The sequence below is a fragment of the Heptranchias perlo genome, chromosome 4 (genome assembly GCF_035084215.1).
Source record: "Heptranchias perlo isolate sHepPer1 chromosome 4, sHepPer1.hap1, whole genome shotgun sequence".
NCBI classification, from domain to species: domain Eukaryota; kingdom Metazoa; phylum Chordata; class Chondrichthyes; order Hexanchiformes; family Hexanchidae; genus Heptranchias; species Heptranchias perlo.
In genome coordinates, this window is record NC_090328.1 from 115,872,423 (window position 1) to 115,891,257 (window position 18,835).

The following is an 18,835-nucleotide window of genomic DNA, read 5'->3' on the forward strand; positions in this document are numbered from 1 at the left end:
AAATCCAAGACTCATTCAGAAGTCTGGGTTTCAAATTCCAACCTTGAATTTTACAAGTTGCTACATGGAGCATACTGACTAGTAGTTAGTATCAGCTGTGGCTCAATGGGTAGCACTCTCACCTCTGATTTAGATGGTTGTGGGTTCAAGTCCCACTCCGGAGATTTCAGTACAAAATCTAGACTGATACTCTCAGTGCAGTACTGAGGGAAAGAGTGCTGTCTTTTGGATGAGATGTTAAACCGAGGCCCTGTCCGCTCTCTCAGGTGGATGTAAAAGATCCCACGGCCACTATTTCGAAGAAGAGCAGAGGTATTCTCCCTAGTATCCTGCCCAATGTTATCCAAAATCCTAAAAACAGATTATATGGTCATTATCACATTGCTGTGTGTGAGATCTTGCTGTGTGCAAATTGGCTGCCACATTTCCAAATTACAACAGTAACTATACTTCAAAAAGTACTTCATTGGCTGTAAAGTGCTTTGGGATGTCCTGAGGTTGTGAAAGGCCCACCTGGTGTGGAGAGAGCCCAAGCCCTGATGCAGTTTTGCTCACCAGCATGGTGCCTGCTGCTATTGTGACCTTGGACTCCAACCTCCACAAGGCTGTCAATTCTGGTCTCCAGTGGCTAGGGGATCAGCTTGAGAGCACTTTGATAGTAGGCTTCATGCTGTTTATTGGTGATCTATCCCCTACACAATCATCTGCAAGGGGCAGCTAGCAGGAGAGAGATGGATGAGGGTTTGATCTCTCAGGGTGACGACCAACATGCCCTTCCCAGGCAGCCCCCTCAGCGAACTGCAGAAGGTCAAGGAGCAACAAGCTAGCCCAGATTTCATGGTGCTGGTAGTAATGGCAGGGCCATCTTATGAGCTGGATCTGTTGGCATCCGGGTTTGGGGGGGTGATGGGTTGGTGTTCTAGGTGGTAGCAAACCATTCATCAGAACACAGTGCTGGCAAGTGAGGGCTGCCCCTCCCTGTTGACCTCTTTTTCCTCTATTTGATGTTAGTTCACCCACATTCTGTTCACATTTCAAACCTGCTGCAATTTCAAACCTGACCCTTAGGTTTTCTCTGTTTTTCATATCTCACATTTTCTTGCATTTTCCTTACACCCCACCCCCCACCCCCCACCCCCGCCACTGCCTTGGTTATTCACACATCCATTGTTTATTTTTTTTAAAAATTGTTACTGTTTCTATTACTTGACCGAAGTGACCCAACAATTATTCCACTGATATGTCCACTCTGTATTTGTTTATCGGTTCATATATTATTTTTCCCCTCCCCTTTTTCTGATTCTGTGAATATGGTTGTTTGCCTCTTATTTTTCAGTTTGAAGAAGGGCACAAGCCTGAAACTTTGTTATAGGACAATCAACATTGGCCGTCTGTTGCCCCCACAGATGTTAATTTAACTGCTGTCTTTCCGACTTTTCCCTGTTTTTGTTAAAAGATTAACAAATGCTGTGCGAGAGTGGTCTATTGGATAAGACCCAACACAAAGTGTCAGGCTCACTACACAGTTTCACTGGCACTTCTTTGAGCCAGCATGCAGAAGATTTCCCCCAAGGCTATCTGAAAGGAGCAGTCTGCAAGCTTTCACTAAGCCTTGTTGTTTTGGCAGCTCGAAACAAATGCTTATGTTTAGCTGTGCCCTAAATTGCCCTCAAACTCCTACTAGCTATTTGTGCACCATGTTAGTATAATGCTACTTATATGTGGAGGTTGAATAAATGAAGATGAATGTTAGATTACTGTAGGCGCCCTCTCCCTCATTCTTTAAGACTTGAGCACAAAATCTAGGCTGACACTCTCGTGCAGTGCCAAGGGAGTGCTGCAATGTCAGAGGTGCCGTCTTTCCGATGAGACGTTAAACTGAGGCTCCGTCTGCCCTCTCAGGTGGACATAAAAGATCCCATGGCACAATTTCAAAGAAGAGCTGGGGAGTTCTACCTGGTGTCCTGGGCCAATATTTATCCCTCAACCAACGTCACTAAAACAGATTATCTGGTCATTATCACGTTGCTGTTTGTGGGACCTTGCTGTGTGCAAATTAGCTGCTGTGTTGCCTACGTTACAACTGTGACTACACTTCAAAAATTACTTAATTGGCTGTAAAGTGCCTTGGATGTCCTGAGGTCATGAAAGGCGCTATATAAATGCAAGTCTTTCTTTGCAAGAAGTTCAGCCTCCACAAACAAAGTTCCCAACACTCTTTATTTTCTTTCCAAATTGGCTTGGAGCAGTTTTATTGTTTACTGGAGATGTTTCACTGCTCTCTTTGTTACAGGACAATCAATGTTTGATCCTTTGGTCACAAAACTAAGGGCGCATTCACAACGAGTCATTATATCTAGAGGTTTGGGGAAAATCAGCTGACTGCATACAATGCAACTTGCTTAAAGCCCATCTCCCAAGACAATTTTGTACCATGGAATAACAAACAGCATTGTGATAATGACCAGATCCTATATGTATTTGGAGATTCTTTCAAAGAATGAGGTAGACCATACCTTTCCTAAGTAATGTCACATTGAGCTCTGTTTGTGAGCCAGTTGTGTAGTGTTTTGTTGGAACGGTTTGCACAGAATTGAATCTGTATCACGGGAGAGTACAAGGGAAAGAAATACATTCATTCAAGACTGGAATTTGAAGATAAGACGAAATTCAGACATCTGTATCTGCCACACCTTCACTGTTATCTCCTGAACTGCTACATGACTAATCAAAAGTGCACATGTCGGAGAGCAAACTGCACAGACTGGCGCTTCTAGATAATTCTTTTAAATGCTACAATCTTAATATTTTCTTCAAAATTTCAGATGAATTTTTGTGCTCCTCAAGATGAGGAATCTCAATACTTGAAAATTGAATATTTTTCCATAATTTGCACCTGGCGCCAGCATTAAGGTGCCGAGAATCCGTAGGTTGCGAACCCAGTGTTTGTGCAGGATCACGCCCTCCCCTACTGATCCTAGAGTTTGTGGGGTCAGTGGGAGGGCATGTAATAATCCATGGGACAGGCAGGAGCAAGCGCCACTTTGGGCAGTTGTCCAATACTTAGCTGCCCATGACTGTTGGAAACCCTGGTGCCCATCCACTTGTGCCTAGCACTCCCTCCCCCCCCCCCCCCACTACCCGACCATCCCCACTTTGCCCTCGACTCACTGAACAATTTGCAAAACTTTTTTTTTAGATCTTCTCTAATTTGCCTGGCTTAGACTTCACCAGTTGGCATCTCCACTCATTCAGCATACCGGCCTCCAACTGTTAAACTGAGTACCCATCCAGCCCTTAGGAACATGACATCCCAGATTTAGAAGTCTCTTCCACTGACCGTCATCTGCCGTGTAAGGAGCAGGTGGAGGTTCCACCCCTTACCAAGTACGCTGTGAATAGGGCCACGCGACAGTGCCATGCGTTCTCTGAACTCAGTCCTTTTAACGCTGTGCGTTCTCTGAACTCGGTCCTTTTAACGCTGTACGTTCTCTGAACTCGGTCCTTTTAACGCTGTGCGTTCTCTGAACTCGGTCCTTTTAACGCTGTGCGTTCTCTGAACTCGGTCCTTTTAACGCTGTGCGTTCTCTGAACTCGGTCCTTTTAGCGCTGTGCGTTCTCTGAACTCGGTCCTTTTAGTGCTGTGCGTTCTCTGAACTTGGTCCTTTTAGTGCTGTGCGTTCTCTGAACTCAGTCCTTTTAGTGCTGTGCGTTCTCTGAACTCGGTGCTTTTAGTGCTGTGCGTTCTCTGAACTCGGTCCTCTTAGTGCTGTGCGTTCTCTGAACTCGGTCCTTTTAGCGCTGTGCGTTCTCTGAACTCGGTCCTTTTAGCGCTGTGCGTTCTCTGAACTCGGACCTTTTAGCGCTGTGCGTTCTCTGAACTCGGTCCTTTTAGCGCAGTGCGTTCTCTGAACTCGGTCCTTTTAGCGCTGTGCGTTCTCTGAACTCGGTCCTTTTAGCGCTGTGCGTTCTCTGAACTCGGTCCTTTTAGCGCTGTGCGTTCTCTGAACTCGGTCCTTTTAGCGCTGTGCGTTCTCTGAACTCGGTCCTTTTAGCGCTGTGCGTTCTCTGAACTCGGTCCTTTTAACTCTGTGCATTCTCTGAACTCGGTGCTTTTAGCGCCTTGCGTTCTCTGAACTCGGTCCTTTTAGCGCCGTGCATTCTCTGAACTCAGTCCTTTTAGCGCTGTGCATTCTCTGAACTCAGTCCTTTTAGCGCCGTGCGTTCTCTGAACTCGGTCATTTTAGCGCTGTGCGTTCTCTGAACTCGGTGCTTTTAGCGCCGTGCATTCTCTGAACTCGGTCGTTTTAGCGCCGTGCGTTCTCTGAACTCGGTCGTTTTAGCGCCGTGCGTTCTCTTAACTCGGTCGTTTTAGTGCCGTGCGTTCTCTGAACTCGGTCGTTTTAGCGCCGTGCGTTCTCTGAACTCGGTCGTTTTAGCGCCGTGCGTTCTCTTAACTCGGTCGTTTTAGTGCCGTGCGTTCTCTTAACTCGGTCGTTTTAGTGCCGTGCGTTCTCTTAACTCGGTCGTTTTAGTGCCGTGCGTTCTCTGAACTCGGTCGTTTTAGTGCTGTGCATTCTCTGAACTCGGTAGTGTTTAACACTGTCTGTTCCCTGAAATCAGTTGTGTTAGCGCTATACCTTGACTGAACTCTATAACCTGCCTGACAATGACTGGATCAAATTACACATTCCAGAGAACTTGGTTGAGTAGTCTCCTCCCACATCCTGTCGGTGGCATTACAAGAATGTCCTACTGCCATTACCAGTGCCACTAGATGGAGCCACTACGGTTACTAACAGTGGCCCTAAATGCAGCCTACCAAGTAACCAGGGAGCTCCAGGAGAGGCAGAGACCAGGCAGAACCAAGTCTCCACTGTTTTCCTGGGGTTTCCACCAGTCTGTCTTTGGAGCTACTTGGGAGAATGGCTTAACCCTCGAGATAATTATGAAATGGGTTCGATGGGGTAGACATAGAGAAAATGTTTCCACTTGGGGGGAGTCCAGCACTAGGGGCCATAACTATGAGATAGTCACTAATAAATCCAATAAGGAATTCAGGAGAAACTTCTTCACCCAGAGAGTGGTTAAAATGTGGAACTCGCTACCACAAGGAGTAATTGAGGCGAATAACGGGTGCATTTAAGGGGAAGCTAGATAAACACATGAGGGAGAAAGGAATAGAAGGATATGCTGATAGAGTTAGATGAAGAGGGGTGGGAGGAGGCTCTTGTGGAGCATAAACACTGGCATAGACCTGTTGGGCCGAATGGCCTTTTTATGTGCTGTAAAATCTATGTAATTCTATGTATGTATGTAAATTTCAGGTCCCAAGGCTTCCCAGATCAGGTATAACGTGGTTTAGTCACAGAGAAAAAGCCCTACTCTGCTACAACAATGCGCCTTAACCACAAGCTCAGAACATTAATCCCTACTGCTCCAGTGTTTTTTATTAATTTTCAAGATGAGGGTGTCATTGGCAAGGCCGGCATTTACCCATCCATAGTTAGACATGTGTGATAGTGACCCTGAAAATGAGTAGGATGTGATTCCCACTGTCACACGGAGATATTACACATTACCAGGCAGCTCGAAAGCTAACTTTTCGGCCACTGTGTCGCTGGCAGTGGCCCTCTGGTAGGTCCTGAGAGTGGGGGGGGGGGAAGCGATCAGGGAGAGGCTAATCGGGAGGAGGCTGAGCGAGGGCCAGCAATGGTCTTCGGTACTACATTTTAAAAGCTTGTTCTGGATGTATCATCAACATGGTCTGCAGCAAAATAATTGTTGACAAACCGTTTACCCTAATAGCTTTCAAAAACATTTCCAACCCTGAGGAAGAAGTCATTGTAAGTAATTCTCCAACAATTTTCTAAGGTGCCACACTGATATACATACACGGCCGAACAATTATAGGCCGGCCAGTCTTACCTCGGTGGTGGGCAAACTATTGGAATCAATACTGAGAGACAGGATAAACTGCCATTTAGAAATGATGTGGAGATGCCGGTGATGGACTGGGGTTGACAATTGTAAACAATTTTACAACACCAAGTTATAGTCCAGCAATTTTATTTGAAATTCACAAGCTTTCGGAGGCTTCCTCCTTCCTCAGGTGAATGTGGAAATGAAATCCTCGAACCCTTCGCATTTATAAATCACAGAACAATGCTTGGTGATTACAGACAGTGTTTTCAACTGCCTGTTGCCAAGGCAATCAGTGTGCAGACAGACAGGTGTTACCTACAAATCCCCCGAATATACAAACCACCAAAAAAAAAGAGAGGCAGAAACATCGAAAAGACAGCAAATGACCCGTTGTATTAAAAACAGATAACATTTGTTCGCTGGTGGGGTAACGTGTAACGTGACATGAACCCAAGATCCCGGTTGAGGCAGTCCTCATGGGTGCGGAACTTGGCTATCAATTTCTGCTCGACGATTTTGCGTTGTCGTGTGTCTCGAAGGCCGCCTTGGAGTATGCTTACCCGAAGGTCTGTGGCTGAACGTATGAGGTAGACAACGTTGGCCGAGTCACAGGAGTATGAACCATGTATCTGGTGGGTGGTGTCCTCTCGTGTGATGGTGGTATCTGTGTCGATGATCTGGCATGTCTTGCAGAGGTTGCCGTGGCAGGGTTGTGTGGTGTCGTGGACGCTGTTCTCCTGAAAGCTAGGTAATTTGCTGCGAACGATGGTCTGTTTGAGGTTGGGTGGCTGTTTAAAGGCGAGTAGTGGAGGTGTGGCGATGGCCATAGCGAGGTGTTCATCGTCATTGATGACATGTTGAAGTGTTCCCCGACTGGGAGGGAACCCTCCTGTTTGGCGATTGTTGCGCGGTGTCCGTTCATCCGTTGTCGCAGTGTCTGCATGGTCTCGCCAATGTACCATGCTCTGGGGCATCCTTTCCTGCAACGGATGAGGTAGACAACGTTGGCCGAGTCACAGGAGTATGAACCATGTACCTGGTGGGTGGTGTCCTCTCGTGTGATGGTGGTATCTGTGTCGATGATCTGGCATGTCTTGCAGAAGTTGCCGTGGCAGGGTTGTGTGGTGTCGTGGACGCTGTTCTCCTGAAAGCTGGGTAATTTGCTGCGAACGATGGTCTGTTTGAGGTTGGGTGGCTGTTTAAAGGCGAGTAGTGGAGGTGTGGGGATGGCCATAGCGAGGTGTTCGTCGTCATTGATGACATGTTGAAGGCTGCGGAGAACATGGCGTAGTTTCTCCGCTCCGGGGAAGTACTGGACGACAAAGGGTACTCTGTTGGTTGCGTCCCGTGTTGGTCTCCTGAGGAGGTCTATGCGATTTTTCGCTGTAGCCCGTCGGAACTGTCGATCGATGAGTCGAGCGTCATATCCCGTTCTTACTAGGGCGTCTTTCAGCGTCTGTAGGTGTCCATCGCGTTCCTCCTCGTCTGAGCAGACCCTGTGTATTCGCAGGGCCTGTCCATAGGGGATGGCCTCTTTGACGTGGTTAGGGTGGAAGCTGGAAAAGTGGAGCATCGTCAGGTTGTCTGTGGGCTTGCGGTAGAGTGAGGTGCTGAGGTGCCCGTCTTTGATGGAGATTCGTGTGTCCAAGAAAGAAACTGATTCTGAGCAGTAGTCCATGGTGAGCTTGATGGTGGGATGGAACTTGTTGATGTTATCATGTAGTCTCTTTAGTGATTCCTCGCTGTGGGTCTATAGAAAGAAAATGTCGTCGATGTATCTGGTGTATAGTGTTGGTTGGAGGTCCTGTGCAGTGAAGAAGTCCTGCTCGAACTTGTGCATGAAAATGTTGGCGTATTGGGGTGCCAATTTGGTCCCCATGGCTGTTCCGTGTGTTTGGGTAAAGAACTGGTTATTGAAGGTGAAGACATTGTGATCCAGGATGAAGCGGATGAGTTGTAGGATGGCGTCTGGAGATTGGCTGTTGTTGGTGTTGAGTATTGATGCTGACGCAGCGATGCCGTCATCGTGGGGGATACTGGTGTGCACCTCACTCTACCGCAAGCTCACAGACAACCTGACGATGCTCCACTTTTCCAGCTTCCACCCTAACCACGTCAAAGAGGCCATCCCCTATGGACAGGCCCTGCGAATACACAGGGTCTGCTCAGACGAGGAGGAACGCGATGGACACCTACAGACGCTGAAAGACGCCCTAGTAAGAACGGGATATGACGCTCGACTCATCGATCGACAGTTCCGACGGGCTACAGCGAAAAATCGCATAGACCTCCTCAGGAGACCAACACGGGACGCAACTAACAGAGTACCCTTTGTCGTCCAGTACTTCCCCGGAGCGGAGAAACTACGCCATGTTCTCCGCAGCCTTCAACATGTCATCAATGACGACGAACACCTCTCTATGGCCATCCCCACACCTCCACTACTCGCCTTTAAACAGCCACCCAACCTCAAACAGACCATCGTTCGCAGCAAATTACCTAGCTTTCAGGAGAACAGCGTCCACGACACCACACAACCCTGCCACGGCAACTTCTGCAAGACATGCCAGATTATCGACACAGATACCACCATCACACGAGAGGACACCACCCACCAGGTACATGGTTCATACTCCTGTGACTCGGCCAACGTTGTCTACCTCATACGTTGCAGGAAAAGATGCCCCAGAGCATGGTACATTGGCGAGACCATGCAAACACTGCGACAACGGATGAACGGACACCGCGCAACAATCGCCAAACAGGAGGGTTCCCTCCCAGTCGGGGAAAACTTCAGCAGTCAGGGACATTCAGCCACCGACCTTCGGGTAAGCATACTCCAAGGCGGCCTTCGAGACACACGACAACGCAAAATCATCGAGCAGAAATTGATAGCCAATTTCCACACCCATGAGGACGGCCTCAACCGGGATCTTGGGTTCATGTCACGCTACACGCTACCCCACCAGCGAACAAATGTTATCTGTTTTTAATACAACGGGTCATTTGCTGTCTTTTCGATGTTTCTGCCTCTCTCTTTTTTTTGGTGGTTTGTATATTTGGGGGATTTGTAGGTAACACCTGTCTGTCTGCACACTGATTGCCTTGGCAACGGGCAGTTGAAAACACTGTCTGTAATCACCAAACATTGTTCTGTGATTTATAAATGCGAAGGGTTCGAGGATTTCATTTCCACATTCACCTGAGGAAGGAGGAAGCCTCCGAAAGCTTGTGAATTTCAAATAAAATTGCTGGACTATAACTTGGTGTTGTAAAATTGTTTACAATTGCCACTTAGAAAGGCATGGTTTAATCAGGGATAGTCAGCATGGATTTGTTCAGGGAAGGCCATGCCTTACAAATCTAATTGAATTCTTTGAGGAAGTGACAAGGAGGATTGATGAGGGTAGTGCAGTGGATGTTGTCTACATGGATTTTAGTAAGGCATTTGACAAGGTCCCACATGGCAGACTGGTCAGAAAGGTAAAAGCCCATGGGATACAGGGAAATGTGGCGAATTGGATCCAAAATTGGCTCAGTAACAGGAAACAAAGGGTAAAAGTCGATGGATGTCTTTGCGAATGGAAATCCGTTTCCAGTGGTGTGCCACAGGGCTCAGTGTTGGGTCCCTTGCTGTTTGTGGTATATATTAATGATTTGGACTTGAATGTAGGGGGCATGATTGGCAAATTTGCAGACGACACAAAAATTGGCCGTGTAATTGATAATGAAGAGGATAGTTGTAGACTCCAAGAAGATATCAATGGGTTGGTGGAGTGGGCAGAAAAGTGGCAAATGGAGTTCAACCCGGAGAAGTGTGAGGTAATGTGCTTAGGGGGGGCAAACAGTAAAAGGGAATACGCAGTAAACGGGAATATATTGAGAGGAGTCGAGGAAGTGAGAGATCTTGGAGTGCATGTGCACAGGTTCCTGAAGGTGGCAGCACAGGGAGATAAGGTTGTGAAGAAAGCATACGGAATGCTCTCCGTTATTCGCCGAGATATAGAATACAAAAGCAGGGATGTAATGATGGAACTGTATAAAACGTTGGTAAGGCCACAGCTGGAGTATTGTGCGCAGTCCTGGTCACCACATTACAGGAAGGACGTAATCGGTCTGGAGAGAGTGCAGAGAAGATTTACAAGAATGTTGCCAGGGCTTGAAAATTGCAGCTACGAGGAGCGATTGGATAGGCTGGGGTTGTTTTCCTTGGAGCAGAGGATGCTGAGGGGAGATTTGATTGAGGTATACAAAATTATGAGAGTCCTAGATAGAGTAGACAGGAAGTACCTGTTTCCCCTAGTGGAGAGTTCAAGAACTTGAGGACATAGATTTAAGCTGATTGGCAGAAGGATTAGAGGGGACATGAGGAAAAACTTTTTTACCCAGAGGGTGGTGGGTGTATGGAATTCGCAGCCCGAATTGGTGGTAGAGGCAGGGACCCTCAACTCTTTTAAAAGTATCTGGACCTGCACCTAAAGTGTTGTAAGCTGCAGGGCTACGGACCAGGTGCTGGAAGGTGGGATTAGAATGGGCACCTGGTTGTTCTTCGTGCCAGCGCGGACACGATGGGCTGAATGGCCCCCTTCTATGCTGTATCTTTTCTATGGTTCTATGGTTGTATATATATATCCCAAATATTTTATATAGGTTGGACATTTATTATGAAGCCTGAAGCTTCCTCGATGGTTCAACTGGTCAATGAAGTGAATAACTGGACAATACAGACGATGAAAATCCTAAGTTTACCTCCTAGCCAGTGCTGAATTAGTTGTCAGTGTGGCAGTGGGGATTTTACAATTGCCCAACCTCTGGATTATAGAGAGAAACATTGGCTAGGGGGTCTACTCCTGGTCAGTGTCCAGAGACCACTACTGGAAGTGCATGGATGAGAAGATCTGAACTAGTTGTGGCTTAGTGGGCTGCACTCTTGTCTATCTGAGTCAGAAGGTTGTGGGTTCAAGTTCCACTCCAGAGACTTAAGTACAAAATCTAGGCTGTCATCCCCAGTGCAGGAGTGAGGGAGTGTTGGGAGGTGTCATCTCATATGAGACATTAAACTGAGGCCCTGTCTGCCCTCTTGGGTAGACATAAAAGATCCCATGGCTACTATTTTGAAGAAGAGTAGGGGAGTTCTCCCCGGTGTCCTGCCCAATATTTATCCCTCAACCAATATCACTAAGACAGGTTATCTGGCCATTATCTCATTGCTGTTTGTGGGACCTTTCTGTGTGCAAAATAGATGCCACGTTTCCTACATTACAAACAGTGACTACACTTCAAAAAAGTACTTAATTGGCTGTGAAGCGCTTTGGGATGTCCTGGGGTAGTGAAAGGTGCTATATAAATGTAGGTTCTTTCTTTTTTATTTAAGTGCCAGCTAATGACCACCTCAAGACGGAAGGAAGGGCATTGGGGCGAGTAATATGGCCGAAAAAGAAGGAGAAAGGAAAAAAACATTGATTATGGAATAATCAGGTTGGCTGAGAACTGTTTTGAAACCTATTGTTTGTCTCAATTACGGAATTAACAAGGTTCAATTGACCATTGTAAAAGTAATCAAATGATTTCATTTTTGTGTATTGAAACTCTCACCATTGAGAAAAATTGTCTTTCAGGTGAAGAAAGGCCACAAAATTGATACAAATAGAAAGTGCATATCTACCACCTGCTTTGCAGATATTTGATACAGTACCTATACTTCCAGTATATAAAGAGGCTACCTGATCAAAGAAGCTTTACATAGGAACTCGAGTGTGCTGAATGGTCACGGAATCCTACATTGTGTTTTAAAAGGGGACACCTCACGTCACCCATTGTTACCCGCACAATCATGTTATGCCTCTTGCGCATCCCCGATTTCCTTCGCTCCACGTTAGGCGGCTGTGCCTTCAGCTGCCTAGGCCCTAAGCTCTGGAAATCCCTTCCTAAAGCTCTTCCCCTCTCTAGCTCTCTCTCTTCCTTAAAGCCTACCTCTTTGACCAAGCACCTGTCCTAATATCTCCTTATGTAGCTCAATGTCAAATCTTGTTTGATAATCGCTCCTGAGAAGCACCTTGGCACGATAAAGGTGCTATATAAATGCACGTTGTTGTTGTTGTTGTTGTTGTTGTTGTGCTTAATATTTAAACAAAAATGTTTCAAAAGTCACTGAAACAGACAGAAAAAAAGGACGTTAAAGTTTATCATTAATCTTACATGCATAGAATGACATCAAATTTACAGCACAGAAACAGGCCATTCGGTCCAACTGGTCTGTGCCAGTGTTTATGCTCCACACGAGCCTCCTCCCTCCCTACTTTATCTAACCCTATCAGCATATCCTTCTATTTCTTTCTTCCTCAAGTGTTTATCGAGCTTCCCCTTAAATGCAATATTTTGCAAGAATTTGAATTCTCTACCACAGAAGGCTGTGGAGGCCAAGTCACTGTATATACTTAAGAAGGAGCTGGATAGATTTCTAGACACAAAAGGCATCAGGGGGTATGGGGAGAGAGCGGGAATACGGTATTGAGATAGAGGATCAGCCATGATCATATTAAACGGCAGAGCAGGCTCGAAGTGCCGAATGGCCTACTCCTGCTCCTATTTTCTATGTTTCTATGTTTGTTGGTGACTTTAGTAAGACCCTTTAATGTGACTGAGAGACTGGTAATGTATATCCCCAAGGAACGATTAAGAAGCAGTGCTCATGGTAAACAGACAGACATCCACTCTGACAGCGAACTCATATTTTCCAGCTTATCTCACTTTCAAAAATAGATAGATAACCCCCTGCTGTGGCCCCAGTTTGTCAAGTGATTGAAAACCTGACTTGTTTGGATTAGAAATCCACTCCTCATAAATGTTTGACTATTATTTTTGCTGCCTTGCACATTAATGCCATCTGGATAGCACCTTCATTATTTTTTTTAGTCTAGATTAAATAATGACAACCATATCCCGTCAGACTAAAACTGATGAGGGGGCTCAGACTATGATAAGAGTGCCCCCTGCTGGTCAACCTTTGTCTTGGCTTCCTGTGAGACTAATGAGTTAATTAATAGGCAGATTCCTGAATTACTTTATTTCCATGAGTGAGAAGGGTCACTCATACAAGTTATTTCCTTGAACTCCTGCATACATAAATTCAGAAATTGGTGTTCTGCTATGTGGAGAGAATTAATAATATCAAAGAGAGTAGCACAAAGAACTTAAGAGTACTGTGCACAGTTCTGGTCTCCATATTACAAAAAGGATATAGAGACACTGGTGAAGGTGCAAAAAAGATTTACAAGGATGATGCCAGAACTGAGAGGTTACAACTACCAGGAAACACAGCCTTCTTCTCTAGAAAAGAGAAGGCTGTGGGGTGACCTAATAGAGATCTTTAAAATTACGAAGGGTTTGATAGGGTAGACATAGAGAAAATGTTTCCACTTGTGGGGGAGACCAAAACTAGGGGCCATAAATATAAAATAGTCACTAATAAATCCAAAAAGGAATTCAGGAGAAACTTTTTTACCCGGAGAGTGGTGAGAATGTGGAACTCGCTAACACATGAAGTAGTTGAGGCGAATAACATAGATGCATTTAAGGGGAAGCTAGATAAACACATGAGGGAGAAAGGAATAGAAGGATATGCTGATAGGGTGAGATGAAGTCGGGTGGGAGGAGGCTCATGTGGAGCATAAATATCAGCATAGACCAGTTGGGCTGAATGGCCTGTTTCTGTGCTGTAAATTCTATGTAAGAAGGAGTTTGTTATGATTTTTATATTAAAGAAGCAGTATATATGTTATTAATATTTAATATAATATGTCATTAAGTTTATATGTTTCCATCCAAATACAAAGTGAAATAAAATTGTATGATGTATCAGAGGACATTTTCATATAGTGTGTACTTGCAGCAATATGGCTCCAAACCTGCTGGGTCTGTGCAATGGTCATTGGTAGAATAGAATCATACAGCATAGAAGGAGGCCATTCAGCCCATCGTACCTGTGCCGGCTCTTTGAAAGAGCTATCCAATTCATTCCATTCCCCTGCTCTTTCCCCATAGCCCTGCAAATTTTTCCTTTTCAAGTATTTATCCAATTCTCTTTTGAAAGTTAATATTGAATCTGCTTCCGCCACCCGTTCAGACAGTGCATTGCAGATCATAACAACTCGCCGTCTAAAAAAAATGTCTTCTCATCTCCCCCCTTGTTCTTTTGCCAATTACTTTAAATCTGTGTCCTCTGGTTACCGACCCTCCTGCCAGTGGAAACAGTTTCTCCTTATTTACTCTATCAAAACCCTTCATGATTTTGAACACTTCAATTAAATCTCCCCTTAACCTTCTCTACTCCAAGGAGAACAACCCCAGCTTCTCCAGTCTCTACATATAACTGAAGTCCCTCAGGTTTGAATGATATAAATCACAACAAGGACACACTGAAATCCTGATCAATTACCTTTGGGGACGTTGTAAGAAAGAAATTTCAAGACTTTTAACTTGAAATTTTTACCTGAAATTATCGATCTACCTCGGGAGATTAGGCACATTGGGAGACTCCAGTTCACTGTGATTTTATTTCCAAAGCTGCACAAAGAGGCAACCAACAATGGAAAGAAGGGAAAAGTTGAGATAAGACAAGAAATAGTGGTTAGGCAATGCCAAGTTTGGGTTTTGAAAGTTTGTAGATGATAGGAGAAAGGAATTCCAAAGCTCTGAGCTGTTGGGAAAGAATGAGTTGGAGGAGACTGTTTAATTGTTGGGTTTTTACAACAATCCGACAGCTTCATGGTCACTTTTACTGATACCAGCTTTTTATTTCCAGATTTTTTTTAAACTGGGATTTGAACTCACATTCTCTGGTTAAGGAGTCCAGGGCCTCTGGATTACTAGTCTGGTAACATAACCACGACACTACCATGATCAGGTTTGATCCTGATTGTCCATTTTACATGGGCAATCTGAGCGTGCAGCACATTCTCCACATGAAAACTGAGGAATCGTGCTATTCTGATCTACATCTCATTAACATTGATTGTAATATTCAAATGAAGTTCTCATATGTTTTGTGCTAGGGCCTAAAATTCAGCCATAAGATAATGCACAGTGCACAATGTATGAAGATCTGGTGAGAGTAATCTATGCCTGATTTTCCAGCTTCCAATTGCCACTGGCCCTTTATTCCCCACCCCCCAGACATCTCTGTTGACCCATGTGTAGTAGCTGACTTGTGGAAATAGCTGTAAAAATAAGATAGGCCGACCAGTGTTTCACTTTTCTTCAAGGTTAGGATTCCAATTAAAACTACACTTGCACATCAGTAAATTTTAGCTATCCAACTAACTTTATCTCTATGAGACTCTTCACATCTGCACTTTAATGAAAAGTCGAACAAGTTATATATTGTTGTAGAGAGAACTATCTCAAATCCCAATATTCTGCCGTGAGAGAAGAAACCTTTCCTTTGTCTGATTTGTACCACTTCACTCATCACTGTGTCTGGGGTTCAAGTGCAGTTCAACTTGCTTTACAGTGTCGATATTGTAAGAAAGTTAATCCTATAGTGTTGAATTTGCTACAGCGTTTCCTACAGCACATCTGTTAATCAGTACACAGGCAAATAGCACAACCCACATAAAAAGGAAGTCGAATCATTGAAGTGTACAGCTCAGAAAGAGGCCATTCGGCCCATCATGTCTGTGCCAGCTCTTTGAAAGAGCTATCCGCTTAGTCGCATTCCCCTGCTCTTGCCCCATAGCCCTGCAAATTTCTCCTTTTAGAGTATTTATCCAATTCCCTTTTGGGAGGTGCTATTGAATCTGCTTCCACCGCCCTTTCAGGCAGCGCATTCCAGATCATAACAACTCGCTGCGTAAAAAAAATGTCCCCTCATCTCCCCTCTGGTTCTTTTGCCAATTACCTTGAATCTGTGTCCTCTGGTTACTGACCATCCTGCCAGTATCAACGCTTTCTCCTTATTTACTCGATCAAAATCCTTCATGATTTTGAACACCTCTATTAAATCTCCCCTTAACCTTCTGTGGGCAGATTTTCCTGTTGTGTTTGAGCATGTTGAATCATCTGAGCTAAATGCATAGAGAAAAATCATTTGGGGAAGATCACACAGCTGTAAAGGAGCCCGCCCGATTGTCCATCCAATATGCCCAGGCACAACAGCAGAGAAATTTTCCCTAGTATATCCCCACGTTTTATGAGAAACGAAATATAACTTTTGTCAACAAGCTGCATTATGCTCAACATGATATCACAGTTTTTTTTTAATGATTTAGGTCAGTGTTAGTGCTTATCAAAGGGATGTCAATCCTGAGGAATGGAAGAACTCTACTTTTGACAGCTAAGCCCCAATTTTGCAAGGCTCTTCTGAGCCTTGCTGGGGGTGAGTGTGTGTCATAAAATTGAACATGTGAGTTAGTGCTCTCAATTTGCAGTGAAGAAAAATGTTGGCTTGTTGGCATTGGTGATCAGCGCAGGTCTCATTATACCTACAAATTTAATTTAAGTTGGTCCCAGGCTGGATTTAGCATTGTGCTTACTGCCTCCTTTTCAATAACGCTGCTTGCCCATATGAAACAGATGCAGCAGTGTGTGGATGGTCTGCATGGTAGGAGATGGTTAAGGGTGCAAGGAGGCAGTATTCCAGCGGTGGAAGAATGTGTTTTTGGTGTCAAGATTAAGCAGGATACCAAAGTTGCACATCACTGAGCTTAGCCTGAGAAGGCAGATGGGAGGTCCATGGAGTCGATGCCAAAGACATATAGAAGCTGGTGGGTAGTTAAAAGGATGGCATTGGTCTTATCTTTGTAACCTCCTCCAGCCCTACAAACCCCTGCGATCTCTGTGCTCCCCCAATTCTGGCGATTTCCTTTGCTCCAGCAATGGCGGCCATGCCTTCAGCTGTCTAGGCCCTAAGCTCCAGAATTCCCTCCCTAACCCTCTTGACCTCTCCACCTCTCTCTCCCCCTTTAAGACCCTCCTTAAAACCTACTTCTTTGACCAAGCTTTCGGTCACCTGTCCTAATATCTCATGTGGCTTGCTGTCAAATTTTGTTTGATAACACTCCTATGAAGCGCCTTGGGGCGTTTTACTATGTTAAAGGTGCTATATAAATGCAAGTTGTTGTTGTTGAGCTTCCACTGGTACACTAAGGATTATTTATGTTTGGATTCCCATTCCTGTAACATTGAGAAACAGTCGATTTCACTAAGCTTTAACTTCCAGGCTGGGGAAGAGATTGGGTTGAAACAGATTTTCTATCTGGCACAGCACGTTCTTTTCCGAATTTCTTTCTCATATTTAAAAAGTAACTATAACTTTTGTAATGTTACCTTGATATCTGCAGTTGGTAACACAATAACACCATTGTGCACTAAATGTTTACTAAACCTATATTTTCCAAGATCTCTTCACCAAGTAATAGGCAGGATGAGGATGCTTATTTTATGAGGTTGCTAATTTTGTAACTGCATTAGAGATTAAAAAATGAAAACACAGAATAAAGTTTTTTTCATTGAACAATAGTGGGACTGAGTGATTACAAGAGTCCTCGCAACAGCATTTAATAAGTTCAGAACTGTCCCATTGTATAGCAGGCTTATTCCTCCAGCCCTTTGTGAATAAATTATGTTTAGTGATATTACTAGATGTTAATATACACTGATAGATTTTTTGTTTTGCAAGGGTATTAAGGGTTAAGGAACCAAGGCAGGTAAATAGAGTTAAGATACAGGTCAGCAGGCTTGAAGGGGCTAAAAGACCTACTCCTGTTCCTATGTTCCCATGCAACAAACTGTCCAAAATAATTCGGGGCTGATTTTTCTCCCCTGCCCCATCTTCATCTGGGCATTAGTCAGGCAGTGCGCGCCCAAAATGAGATCTCTCTGATGTGACCTGTGCTCGCCTATATTTCTGGGTTCAGATCATTAACAAAGGCCAAATGTTACCCAGGCACATACCTGCCCGTCGTAGGGGCCTCCGCCTAGAATTATGGGCAGAAAACAGCTTTTTGCTGAGGACTGTAATGGCTTTACAACTGGTGTCCAAAAACAGCCCCAAAAATTAGGTCGAGAGAGGCGGTGGTGAGGTAGAACTGGGTGCTAAACATAAGAACATAAGAAATAGGAGCAGGAGTAGGCCAATCGGCCCCTCAAGCTTGCTCCGCCATTCAATAAGATCATGGCTAATTTGATCCTAACCTCAAATCTAAATTCATGTCCAATTTCCTGCCCGCTCCCCGTAACCCCTAATTCCCTTCCCTATGCTGTCAGCATACGTGTGCACAAATCTTTGAAGATGGCAGAAGAGGTTGAGAAAGTGGTTAAAAAAGGACACGGGATCCTGGGCTTTATAAATAGAGGCATACAGTACAAAAGCAATGAAATTACTTTGAACATTTATAGGACACTGGTTCGGCCACAGCTGGAGTATTGTGTCCAATTCTGGGTGCCGCACTTTAGGAAGGATGTGAAGGCCTTGGAGAGGGTGCAGAAAAGATTTACTAGAATGGTGCCAGGGATGAGGGACTTCAATTACATGGATAGACTGGAGAAGCTGAGGTTGTTCTCCTTAGAGCAGAGAAGGTTAAGAGGAGATTTGATAGACGTGTTCAAAATCATGATGGGTGTAGATAAAGTAAATAAAGAGAAACTGTTCCCATTGACGGAAGGGTCGAGAACCAGAGAACACAGATTTAAGGTGATTGGCAAAAGAACCAAAGGCAACATGAGGAAAAACTTTTTTACGCAGTGAGTAGTTATGATCTGGAATGCACTGCCTGAAAGGGTGGTGGAAGCAGATTCAATCATGGCTTTCAAAAAGGAATTGGATAAATACTTGAAAGGAAAAGAAATTGCAGAGCTACAGGAAAAGAGCAGGGGAATGGGACTAACTGGATTACTTTCACAAAGAATCGGC